Raw genomic sequence first — 13,035 nt, 5'->3', positions numbered from 1 at the left:
AGAACATAACATAGAATAATATAGTATAATTGACTAACAACTCTAATGCTGCTGAATCATGCTGTATATTTTAAACAATTTAAGCACTTAAAATTGACCAAAAGGAAACAGGTGAAGGACTGAAAGAGTGAAAAATATATATATTTTTTATTATCAAAGGGTATTCTACGTATGTGATATGATTACAAGGTAGGTGTCCATGGAAGAGGACTTCAGGTTTGGAAACTGTGGTGACCTTTGAGCTTTAAATTAGTGCTGTGCCAGACATGCAGAGTAATCTTTGGTAGACCCAGTCCGTCATAGAAGTTTTCTAGATCTTCCAGATCCTGGAGAATAACTTGCTTCCCATTGTGGATAGTTGGACAATGAATGGGAATGCCACCTCTATTTCATATTGATTTTTTGCAGTTCATCTGTAAGCAGCTTTAGTAGCTTGTGCCAGAAGAGTTATTAATACATCTGTACCCCTTGCTGGTGTACCTGGGCTGGTACTCCTGACCTCTTCCGATTGATCAGGATTGCTGTGGATGGATCCCCCCTGGCCTATCACACTGGCCAGAGCTGTTGAGTAGCGGACAGAGTGGTGTTCCCGGAAAAACTGGGTCCAAACCTCAATAACATCCGGGAACGGATTAGATTTTGGGTCTAATCTGTAGGTCACAGGAATAGAGAAGTTTCCAAGCAGGTCTTTGAAGCAAGTGTTGTTTATTTGCTCACACTGGTTGAAGGTACCAGGAGCAGGTCAGATGAAGCAAGAGAGAAAAATTATCAATACAAAACAGGGCTTTTTATATTTGAACACAGCCTCACTGGCTCTTTTTGAAATCAGGATGCAATTTGTTCACCCAAACAGGGATTTAAATGCAATGCAAAGCTAACAATATTTACACTTCTTTGCTATGTGCTAAAATGTGATGCTTGCATTATCTGAGATCCAGTACTGCCAGACAGCCAGGCAGCTGTACCCTGCTGGGTATACAGGCTAAACAGATTTTTGTCACTTCACATAAAGACTTACGTAACATTTCCTGCTATCAGCAAACAGACTTCCTCTAGCAAAGATACAAACCCAAACAATGACACTTGCATACAAAACATATCCCAATGTAACACAATAAGTGCATTTCAAATTATACATTGGTGCCTGCACCTCTGATTGAAATACATTTCTACAATAAATTATTTCTACATGATCCAGCCACAAATAAGTTATTTATCAGTGATCCAGTCACAATAAGATATCAGTAATTCTCTGAGGTGGGATATCTGCAGTTATTAGTCAAATTTGTAGGTTCTTGTGATGCCCTTGGTTGTCTAGGTGGCCTAAATCTTGTTCGCCTGGCCGTCAGCTCTAGGTCTTGCTGACATCCAATCTTTTGTAATTTCATATAGAAGCCATCCGATTCTTCAATGCTTTCTTCTAATGATATAAATATGGATAAAATATGTGGGGAATCCTCATTCACTATGTTAGTTTGATGAATGGTCTTATGTCTGGCAATTAAGAATTATGACTCATTTTCCCAGTGTCCCTCTTGATTATCTTTTTCTGCCTTTCCCCATCTAAAGTGTTGAGTAGTTGTTTGTTTGGAGTTATGAGAGGAAGTCGTTGAGCATTTGTTATGCTGGCATGGAGGTCTATTAATGGCCATGTCTACCTATATTCGTGTTACTTAGTCATATTTATAGGCAAGAGGACAAGGCCCAATGAGGGTCAATGAGAACCTGGCTGATCATTAGGACAATATAATATGATTAAAGGCACAGTCTCTCACTTTGTTTGTCACAAATGTGAGGAGTATTATATTGTCATTATACATAGGATACTGAAAATTCCCTTTCCGAGGCTTTAGAGTATGTTTAATATGATCAGCATAACTGCAAGTAGGACACTTGGAAAGTTCCAATGTAGGGTTAACTTGGCCAGTACAAAGAGTGGCTTACTTCCATAGTTTCAAATATTGGGGACTTACCTTCTATAAGAGCTTTGGTTCATTTAATCTATAGCCATTGCGTATGCTGTCATGTACTGTGATCTACAGTTAGCTACCATCCCAGGCAGGGCTGCCAAGAGGAATTCAGGGCCCCGGTACAACAAATTCATGGGGCCCCCCTCATAGTCGCCTGATGGCTGCGCAAAAAAATTCTGGGTGTGGTCATACATTCAGGGGAGTGTCAATGCGCCGTTGGGGTGTTGCTAGCCTAACGGCGGTGCAAACATTTTCGGAGGTGTGGTCATATATTTGGGGGCATGGCTAGCACATCAAAATCACTAGGTCCTGAATTCACCAGAGCGTGACATATGTACCAGCACTCCAGATTTTTATGACATCTAGCACCACAGTGTAATATAGAAAGAATGCAGTGTGTACACAAAGAGTTCAGTCTTGTCCTACACCTTACATTGGGCACAACACTCACCAAAAATTGCCATTGTCCCTTCTAGAATCACAACATTTCACACACTCTGCTGCTCTCTCCTACCTGTTCTTCTCACTTTCACCACCTGTGACTGCTGCTTTCTTTAGTTGCGGCTTGTCTGGATCCTGGAATGTTGGAGGACCTATTTGGGGGGAAAAATGGCTACATTTAGAAAATTACAGCCAGCCCCGGCGTTAAATCAATAGCGCCCACGATTAATAATTAGGCCTTCCTCCAGCCCCAACATTAAAATAATAGTATTCATATTTAATATATAAACCTATTTCCCTTCCTGCAAACAGCCCCAGCAATACCTATTTCCCGCAACCATCACTGCCATTAAATAATTCATAGTCACATTTAATAAATAGACCTCATTCTCCCCAAACTCACCCCCACATTCAATAGCCCCCAAACCACCCCATCTTAAATTAATAGTCCCCACTATTAAATTGCCTCACCATCACCGTACAAACAAAATAGCACCCATTAATTAGCCACCACCTACCTCACACTCACTACATTGCAACAAGCCCCCTGTGCCATCACACACACATTACTGTGCCCCTTCTTCACAACTACACTGTGCCCCCTTATGCTCACACTGCGCCCTCCATGCTGCCTTCCCTCCTTCTTTTTCCCTCTCTGCCTCTCTCCCCCTTTTTTTCACTCTGTGCCTCTCTCCCCCTATTATTTTCCTCTGTGCCTCTCTTCCCCTTTTATTTCCCTCTGTGCCTCTCTCTCTCTCTTTTATTTCCCTCTGTGCCTCTCTTCCTCTTTTATTTTCCTCTGTGCCTCTCTTCCCCTTTTATTTTCCTTTGTGCCTCTCTTCCCCTTTTATTTACCTTTGTGCCTCTCTTCCCCTTTTATTTTCCTTTGTGCCTCTTTCCCCCTTTTATTTTCCTCTGTGCCTTTCCCCATTTTATTTTCCTCTGTGCCTCTCTTCCCCTTTTATTTTCCTTTGTGCCTCTCTTCCCCTTTTATTTACTTTTGTGCCTCTCTTCCCCTTTTATTTTCCTTTGTGCCTCTTTCCCCTTTTATTTTCCTCTGTGCCTCTCTTCCCCTTTTATTTTCCTCTGTGCCTCTTCCCATTTTATTTTCCTTTGTGCCTCTTTCCCTTTTTATTTTCCTTTGTGCCTCTTTCCCCCTTTTATTTCCCTCTGTGCCTCTTTCCCCATTTTATTTTCCTCTGTGCCTCTCTTCCCCTTTTATTTTCCTCTGTGCCTCTCTCTCCCTTTTATTTTTCTCTGTGCCTCTCTTCCCCTTTTTTTTTCCCTCTGTGCCTCTCTTCCCATTTTATTTTCCTTTGTGCCTCTCTTCCCTTTTTATTTTCCTGTGCCTCTCTTCCCCTTTTATTTTCCTCTGTGCCTCTCTTCCCCTTTTTTTTACTTTTATGCCTCTCTTCCCCTTTTATTTTCCTTTGTGCCTCTTTCCCCCTTTTATTTTCCTCTGTGCCTCTCTTCCCCTTTTATTTTCCTCTGTGCCTCTCTTCCCCTTTTATTTTCCTCTGTGCCTCTCTTCCCCTTTTATTTTCCTCTGTGCCTCTCTTCCCCTTTTATTTTCCTCTGTGCCGCTCTTCCCCTTTTATTTTCCTCTGTGCCTCTCTTCCCCTTTTATTTTCCTCTGTGCCTCTCTTCCCCTTTTATTTTCCTCTGTGCCTCTCTTCCCCTTTTATTTTCCTCTGTGCCTCTCTTCCCCTTTTATTTTCCTCTGTGCCTCTCTCTCCCTTCTGTCCCTTTCTGTTCTTTCCTCCCCTTGACTCTCCATTTCTTTGCTTACCTTTGTCAGCTTCTGTCTTCTCTTCTTTCTTCTGGCTTGGTCCTGGCTGCGGCGCTCCTCACTGACTGACGGGCGTGACTCGATGACGTCACGCCCAGCAGTCAGTGTGAATGGATAAGAGAGCAGAGGATGGATGCTGCCACCGCGACCGCGTTAGTATGTTTTTTTGTTTTTTTTTCTTTCTTCCAGCTACCGCCACCAACAGAACTCCCCCGGAATAGGTTAATTGGCTACTGACTTAATGGAACTTAGTTTGTGTTCGTGAGTTAGGGAATTTAAACTGTAGATTTACTAAAGGCCAATTGGCATATAAAATGGCATGTCAAACCGCACAATTTGAAACCTTCATCTCAATTTTGTAAAAGGCAGGTATACAAACCATGCAACTTCTGAATGTCCGGCTTGCAAATCTGCACATCAGAACACCAGAAAATTGTCAGGTTTTATAGACATGGTTCTGACAGGTGAGACAGTTCAAACCACAGGCTATTTCAGTTATCTTGGCTACTAAGCAATAGGCCAATCCTGTAGGTGAAGTGCCTGAAAAATGATCATCTCACACCCCTAGAGCTGACTGGCTCAATGTTAAGTTGCACTAACCCCTCCTGGCCAGGGGTACCAGGTGGGTAATATTAATAAAATACTAGTGTCCCCATTCAAATTAACTCAAATATTATTGCCCCTGCACCTATTAATAATAGAATTGCACTGCCCCTGTTAAAAATAGTAAATCCCCATTCATAATATTATAAAGAGTAGTGTCCCCATGATGTTTGAAGTAATAATAAATTGTAAAGCGCTACGGAATTTGTTGGCGCTATGTAAATAAATGTTGATGATGATGATGATGAATAATAATAAAATGAAGATGCGCCCATAATAAATACTTTCCTGGCATCTTCATCCTGTCTTAGTTTGGCATAATCCAATGGGAAAAGAAAAGAAATTACAGATGGAACAGACGCACTGCTCCAGAGGAGCACCTGACATGAAATGAATTAAGGTCTGGCTGCCCGGCTAATTACTAGCCAGGCAGCCAATCAGGAGTGGTTTCTTATCTTGTCAAGCAGAAATCTTATGACTGCCTTTACTGACATGTCCGATAAAGATGTAATCAATTTTGATTTTTAGCATTACTATGGCCCATCATTGTAGTTTTAAGACCACACACACTGCTATATCAGGATAACTGCTCAATATTAAGGCTGATTTTAGTGCTGTTTGGCCAGAATAACCAAATATAACCATTTTTCCACCATAAAACGTTTTATTATATTTTATTTACTTTACTTTTTGATAATATCACACAAATACTTGTTAGTGTTATATAATATAACATATCATGTAAAAAAAAAAAATCATTCCATTTATTACATCAAAGAAGTCTAAACATACATAGAAAATAACAATGGAAAATTTAATCACTAACTTCACATGTGAAACGTTTATAGAAATGGGGCTTTTCTTATATAAGAAGTTCAACACCTGCAGATGTACAATATGTGGCTTGGTTTATGTGTATCAATTCGTTCTGCACTGTAATAATAATAATGTACTGTAATAGTATTATTTGGTATTTGTGCTATTTTTATTTAGAAGATAAGGATTTAAAATGTGCTGCGAGCAAGAACTGACCTTGACGTGCAGCTGGCTGTTGAAGAACAAATCATTTTGTTTCCAAAGCACAAATTATAGACACATTAAAAAAAAAACCAGAAAACATTGTAAGTCTGAGTGGACTCTGTAGCTGATTGGACAAGCTATAGTTCATCCAATGAGTCAACAATTCTGCACAGAGTTCGTGGGATTGTGGGATCTGAGGCTCCCGAATATTGTCATCCTGTTTATTGGAGAGAGGGGTTCACACATATACAAAATGGGTATCAAAGTAACATATTGCCCATGCTCCAGAGTATGTTAAATTGTATTAGGAATAAAACAAATAAAAAAACCTAATAATATCACATGGAATAACTGAGGAAATTCTATATGCAATGCTTGCCATTCAGTTAAAGAGTCAAAGTAACATCCACAGGAATGCCAGGACCCAAGGTGTCCCAGCAGAACATTCCCCGGAGTATCATACTGCCTCCGCCAGCTTGCTTTCTTCCCACAATGCATGCTGGTGCCATCTCTTCCCAATGTAAACAATGCACACGGCCGTTCACATGCAAACAAGACGTGATTCATCAGACCAGGCCACTTTCTTCCATTGCTCTATGGTCCAGTTCTGGCGCTCATCTGCCCATGATAGGCACTTTCGGCGGTGAACAGGGGTTAGCATGGGCACTTTGGCAGAGAAGACATAGGCTGTAATCTTTTATTATTATTTATATTCATGTTATACTGGAAGGAAGATGATAACCTAGTTCTAACCCCTGTTTTATTACACATCAAAGATCAACCCTTCTTATTGCCAAGACTATCCTTATACATTATCTGTTTAGACTACGTGCCAAACTATTGTGTTAGTCTTGGAACTTTTCACTTATAATTGATACAAAATAATTACTTATCATCTCAAGGTTCAGCTAAACATTACTGATAATGTTTGTGTTACCATGAAAGCCGTTATGTTTCCTGTTGATAGACAAAACATGTCTGTTATGATAACTATGGGCCTGATTCATTAAGGATCTTAACTTAAGAAAATTCTTATTTCAGTCTCCTGGACAAAACCATGTTACAATGCAAGGGGTGCAAATTAGTATTCTGTTTTGCACATAAGTTAAATACTGCCTGTTTTTTCATGTAGCACACAAATACTTGATAGCTTATTTGTACTCTGAAATTTAAAGTTGATATTTGTGTGCTACATGAAAAAACAGTCAGTATTTAACTTATGTGCAAAACAGAATACTAATTTGCACCCCTTGTATTGTAACATGGTTTTGTCCAGGAGACTGAAATAAGAAGTTTCTTAAGTTACGATCCTTAATGAATCAGGCCCTATGTGAGGAACAGTGCAGATTGTGCTATGTAATTAAGGGATGGATTATTTTGCTTTGATGTCCATGTCAGTTATATGTGTTTAATGAGTAAGTTTGAAAATATGTTCTGTAAATGAGTAAGTATGAAGCAGTGCAGCAAAAGTATAATGACTGATTGTAAAGAAACAATAAATAAGAATCTCTATAAAGAATAAGGACTTCTAGGTGATGGCACTCACATGGCAGCTCTTGGAATCAATGTAATGCTTATTGGGTTTTTTAGCTTAACATTGATCGATATTGACACAGAGTATCCACCTACAGACAGACTGTTTCAGCCTTGTTTAGACTCCTCAGTTCAGGATAAATTGTTCTAGTTAGCATGTGGAGAACCATAAAAGCATTCTAAGACATTTCCCCAAACTCCCTTTATCTTTTGGATAGGTTTATTACCATATTGTTCCTGATGACTGTAGAATTAAAATCTCCCTAGGGCTAGTGACAGACAGGTAATTTGAGCACCTGCATATCAAACATATTGACTTGCAAATAGTTATGTGAATGCTATACTATACTGACACACCTGTGTGCGAGATAATCATAGTAGTATATTTACTAAACTGCGGGTTTGAAAAAGTGTAGATGTTGCCTATAGCAACCAATCAGATTCTAGCTTTCATTTATTTAGTATATTATACAAAATGACAACTAGAATCTGATTGGTTGCTATAGGCAACATCTCTTTTTCAAACTCGCAGTTTAGTAAATATCCCCCATAGTCGCTTAGTTTGATGCGCACACCTTCAGAGCTCTTGTATGTCACTAGCTTTACTCTACTCATTGTTATAATGAGGAAGACAAAGTAACAAAGATGAGCAAAGTTAGAACATAAAATGATATACACATAATTTGCTTCAACTGCAGTCAAATCAATGACTTAGTACTCACAACATAATTGTCACACTAGCTTATATGTTTGGTAAGCACCAGGGCCATGTCTAGAACTTATGGGACTTAGTGTAAAATTTGAATATGACCTATTTGATGTGCAGGCGGTGTCACGATAACAAGAAATTAAACTTTGCTACCTGAGTCTCTGATAGTTGGGTCCCTGCGCCTGGGAGCTGAGGGGAGCTGGAACAGGCAGTCGGAAGGTCTCTTCATGTTGCAGCGCTGGATCGAGTGTAGATTTGGATATATCCAAAGGCGCTCTTCCTAATCAAGCCAGATCGGTATACAGGAAGACAAATATAACAAGTTCCAGAGGATAGAGAGTTACTTAGTCAAAAACGTCAAACTAGATCAGTACACAGGAAAGCTATATTTCAATTAGTGTTCCAAAAAAAATTGTTGATCAGAGGCAAAGTCCAAAGCCGGGTCAGCACACAGGTTGGAAAAATACACAAGCCGGGAACCAAGGGAAAAGTGTGGTCCAGAAGTCAAACCAGTACACAGAGGTTAAGTCAAAGGTCAGAATACGTTCAAGGAGCTAGGAAATGAAAACACAATTACCTGCCAATATTTATGATGAAGAGGTCCTTTCAGCAGTCCTTGGCAGATGCAGCTTGATGACCTCATCAGAATCCATAAGACTGGTCTGGATGTTCTGTGCATGCGCAGAGCCAGCAGGGGATGTTGTTGAGCAGCGAAGATGTGACCCATACAAGTGAGCAAGCCATGTGACGAGTCTTGTGCTGACAGGACAGCTGCTGCATGTCCAGTGTGAGGAAGGACAGGTCATTATAGATATCATCACTGAACGTGAGAGGGAGTATCACACCACAGATAAAAGTATAAAGATACATTTTCTATTTAACAAGCATTGAAGAGCGAAAATGCCTGCGTAAACACAGACAAAAGCCTTCTTCACAGCTTTTTGCTATTTAACAAAGGTTTATCACCAGAAAAATCTGGGATTTCACCGGCCTTAACCCCATTATCGGAGCTTAGAGCTATTCCCATAGACCTCTATGGGAACAGCAGCACTTGTCAATTTATTAAGCTGCAAAAATAACACTACTGTTATCTCAGGATGGAGATACTTGTTTCTTGCAATGGGATCCAACTGAAGCCTCTCCTGCTTCGCTGGATCCCTCGCCTATGAAAGTCTTATGTGCATGGATATAGCGCTTTTCCATTCTCTGGCAACCTTAGATTTCAAATTCTTCAGCCTTATGCTGTCTGTCATGTGATCATCTGAGTACAATGTATTAAATAATGTGGTCCGACCCAGTGGTTTTCTGCACAACTATGTCTTTTCAGAATTCATTTCTAAAATGGATTTATTTACTTCCTTTCAAGGTCACACTTGTCAAATTTCTAAATAATGTTTGCCTAACCAAAATGAAACTGTTCGTCTTATAGACAGAGAACTAACCCATGAGCTTCCCCCTAAAAATGATCTACAAAGAGCATTCAATATAGCGTGTCATGTTTGAATATGCAAAAATTCATAATAATTTGATCACTTATTTTCTTGGTGCATTTCACTAATGCATCCACATAGATATGAAGAAGATGGAGTGGGAGGGGCTACAAAAACTAATAGCCAATCAGATAATCAGAATATTAACAGCAGCTCAGAGTGTTTCTTCTTCCTTCATATCCATGTGAAGGCACATTTGAAGTGGTAGTAGCTCGGTTAACAAGTAGCCAATCCGAGCATCTAAACACTAAAGCACAAAAGAAAAAGTAAAAAGTTAATAAAAAGTAGAAAATTATTATTTAATTTTTTTTTCATTGGTTTATGTGTTTAAACTACCATGTTTACATTATGCAATATTGACAAAAGTATTGCTGTATTGTTTGCTTCAGATAATATTTTTTTGTTTGATGTATGAGCTTGCATTGTTTACTTAACTAATTAGTTGAAAATCTACAGCTCATTTACTGACATTACATAGATGAGATCAGAAAAATTACACCCAGATAAATCTTTTACTCCAAGGCAGTTATTTAACAGGAAATTACATTTTCTTTTATACCTTTCCACATTTCTTCAGTATATATTATGTAATGCTGTTTATAAATGGAAAAGCAGAGCATTTTATGTGTGGCCTTTGCAACCCATATTATTGCATGGATAACAATTATTGTCATTGTCCTAAATAATTAATTAATAGTGCCCCCTTCTAAATAAAATAACTAGTACTGCCCATAGCATAGTAAATAAAGACTAGTGCCCCCATTGAACATTATATATAGACTAGTGCACCCATCATATATAAATATATATTAGTGCCCACTGTAATATATTAACTAAATAATACTGCCCCCAGTAGTATATTACTTAGCACGGTGGCTAAGTGGTTAGCACTTCTGCCTCACAGCGCTGGGGTCATGCGTTCAATTCCCGACCATGGCCTTATCTGTGTGGAGTTTGCATGTTCTCCCCGTGTTTGCATGGGTTTCCTCCGGGTGCTCCGGTTTCGTCCCACACTCCAAAAACATACTAGTAAGTTAATTGGCTGCTATCAAAATTGACCCTAGTCTCTCTCTGTGTGTCTCTGTGTATGTTAGGGAATTTAGACTGTAAGCTCCAATGGGGCAGGGACTGATGTGAATGAGTTCTCTGTACAGCGCTGCGGAATCAGTGGCGCTATATAAATAAATGGTGATGATGATGATGATGAAATAAAGAATAGTCCTCAGTATTATATTAAATAAAGAATAGTGTCCAGTATTATATTAATTGAAGAATAGTGTCTCCAGTAGTTTATAAATAAATAATAGTGCACCCAGTAATATATTAAATAAAGAATAATCCTCAGTAGTGAATTAAATAAAGAATAGTGCTCTAGCATTATATTAAATGAAAAAAAGTACCCCCAGTATTATATTAAATAAAGAATAGTGCTCTCAGCAGTTGCCAAATAAATCTTAGTGTCCCTATAGTATTTTAAATAAATATTAATGCTCCTGATATCAAATAATAAATGAATACTGTGGCCTTAATTAATAAATTATTATGTCCATCGTAAATTCTAAATAAATTATGTTTTCTTAATTACCTACCTAAATTCTTCACCCTTTCTTGATCTAACATAATTCAATGTGAAGATGGAATATCCATATGGTAAATTAAAAAAGCCCTATGGCCCAATCGGACTACTCCTGAGATGCATCCGACACACAATGAGCGTTTTCTTACCTGTGATTGGCTGATCAGTGTAATGTTTTCTTTAATCATTTATTTTTCCTGTTCCGACAAGTAAGATAGCTCAAAGAGCATGTAGTTTGCATGGCAAAATAATACAGGAACGGTTTGTGTATCTTTCATGTATATGTGGTTTACCATGTGTATATGGTTTTCATTAGATTACACAAATGGTGCACCATGACATTTGGCCAATTACCCTGAGCACTAAATATCCAGATCTTTCAGATAAAAAAAACAAGGCTATATCATTCCCTAACACTCACAGACTAGGGTCAATTTGTTAGCAGCCAATTAACCTACTAGTATGTTTTTGGAGTGTGGGAGGAAACCGGAGCACCCAGAGGAAGTCCACGCAAACACGGGAGAACATACAAACTCCACACAGATAAGGCCATGGTCGGGAATTGACTCATGACCCCAGTGCTGTAAAGGAGAAGTGCTAACCATTTAGCCACCATGCTGTCAGAAATCTGTGACGGGATGGACAGTCTATGCCTCCCGGTCTGTTGTTGCTGGCAACCGGCTGGGCTTACTTTGCTACCGTTCCCTATCGTTTTCCCAAATGTGGCCTCTAACCACAGTAGGAGGGACTGTCAAATGCTGCCACCACTGGACTCCTTACCAGCATCCAGTACCGGGTTCTTTCTGTGTAACTGTCACTGCTAGGGTACCCCCTCGCTGGTACACCTTGGCTGGTACCCCTGACCGCTTACTATGGATTGGGGTTACTCTGGTGGATCACACTGGCCAGAGTTGCTGGGTAGCGGACAGAGCGGTGGTGGTGGGAAGCTGGGTCCAAACCTCAGACAGCCGGAAACGGATTAGATTTTGAGTCTAATCTGTAGGTCACAGAATTTTCAGCATGGAAGATGTTTTCAAGCAGGCCTTTGAAGCAAGTGATGTTTATTTGCAGTTACATTGATTTAAGGTACCAGTGATCAGGTCAGATGGAACAAGAATGATGATACATTTCAGTGTACAAGTTCTCTCTTTTTATACAGTTTGGACACAGCCTCACAGGGTAACCAGCCCCCTGAGGTCTGAGTTATTTTCAGTATCAGGATACAATATATGTTTCCCAAACACTCTTCTATAAATAGACCATTGAACTAGTCTAGAAAGTACCTGCACAGTCTTACTGGAACCTGGGTGTTTGGCCAGTTTTGAGACAATTTTAATAGCTAAGTACATGGTAATTTCCAAACTATCTGGATCAGGTAATGTAGCATTATGTATGTAATAGAAAGAAATGGGCAGTGACCCTATATAAGTAAAACATCGAGTCAAAAAAGTACTTCTCAAAGCTTGAAAAAGAGACCAAACAGGTCTCGGAATGCTTCTAGCAATTCTAAAATAAATTATCCTTAACTTGTTTTGCATTCTCTCAGTGATTTCTGTTTTTTCCTTCCTATATATAGCGATATAATCCAAATACCAGGCACCCGCAAAAATAAAGTATTATTACTGACCCTGCTGCCTTTCTGTAATTTTCTGCAGATACGAACCCAGCATGAGACGGCACTCAGGGAATCTGTAGACAGCCAAATACTAAACATGACCCTTTACTGATCCAACGATACAGTTTACCCAGAAACTTTCATCAGTGTCAGGGAAGTTACTGAATAAACTGAAATGGTGGCTCACTAAAGCGTCTTGTTCCAGTATTTATTTGTATACAGATTCCTTGTCTGCCACCTCATGCTGGGTTCGTATCTGAAGAAAATTACAGGAATATTTATCATCATC

General features: G+C 39.3%; 1 protein-coding gene across 1 annotated transcript in view; it reads left to right on the top strand.

Moving 5' to 3' along the window:
• The window catches only part of CLNK (cytokine dependent hematopoietic cell linker), a 158,716-nt gene that overhangs the window by 126,995 nt on the left and 18,686 nt on the right, over positions 1-13,035 (top strand). The window lies entirely within an intron of this gene.

This window comes from Mixophyes fleayi, chromosome 1 (assembly GCF_038048845.1).
Source record: "Mixophyes fleayi isolate aMixFle1 chromosome 1, aMixFle1.hap1, whole genome shotgun sequence".
Classification (NCBI taxonomy): domain Eukaryota; kingdom Metazoa; phylum Chordata; class Amphibia; order Anura; family Limnodynastidae; genus Mixophyes; species Mixophyes fleayi.
Note: the sequence above shows the minus strand (reverse complement) of the source record. Positions and strands in the feature narration are given on the sequence as shown.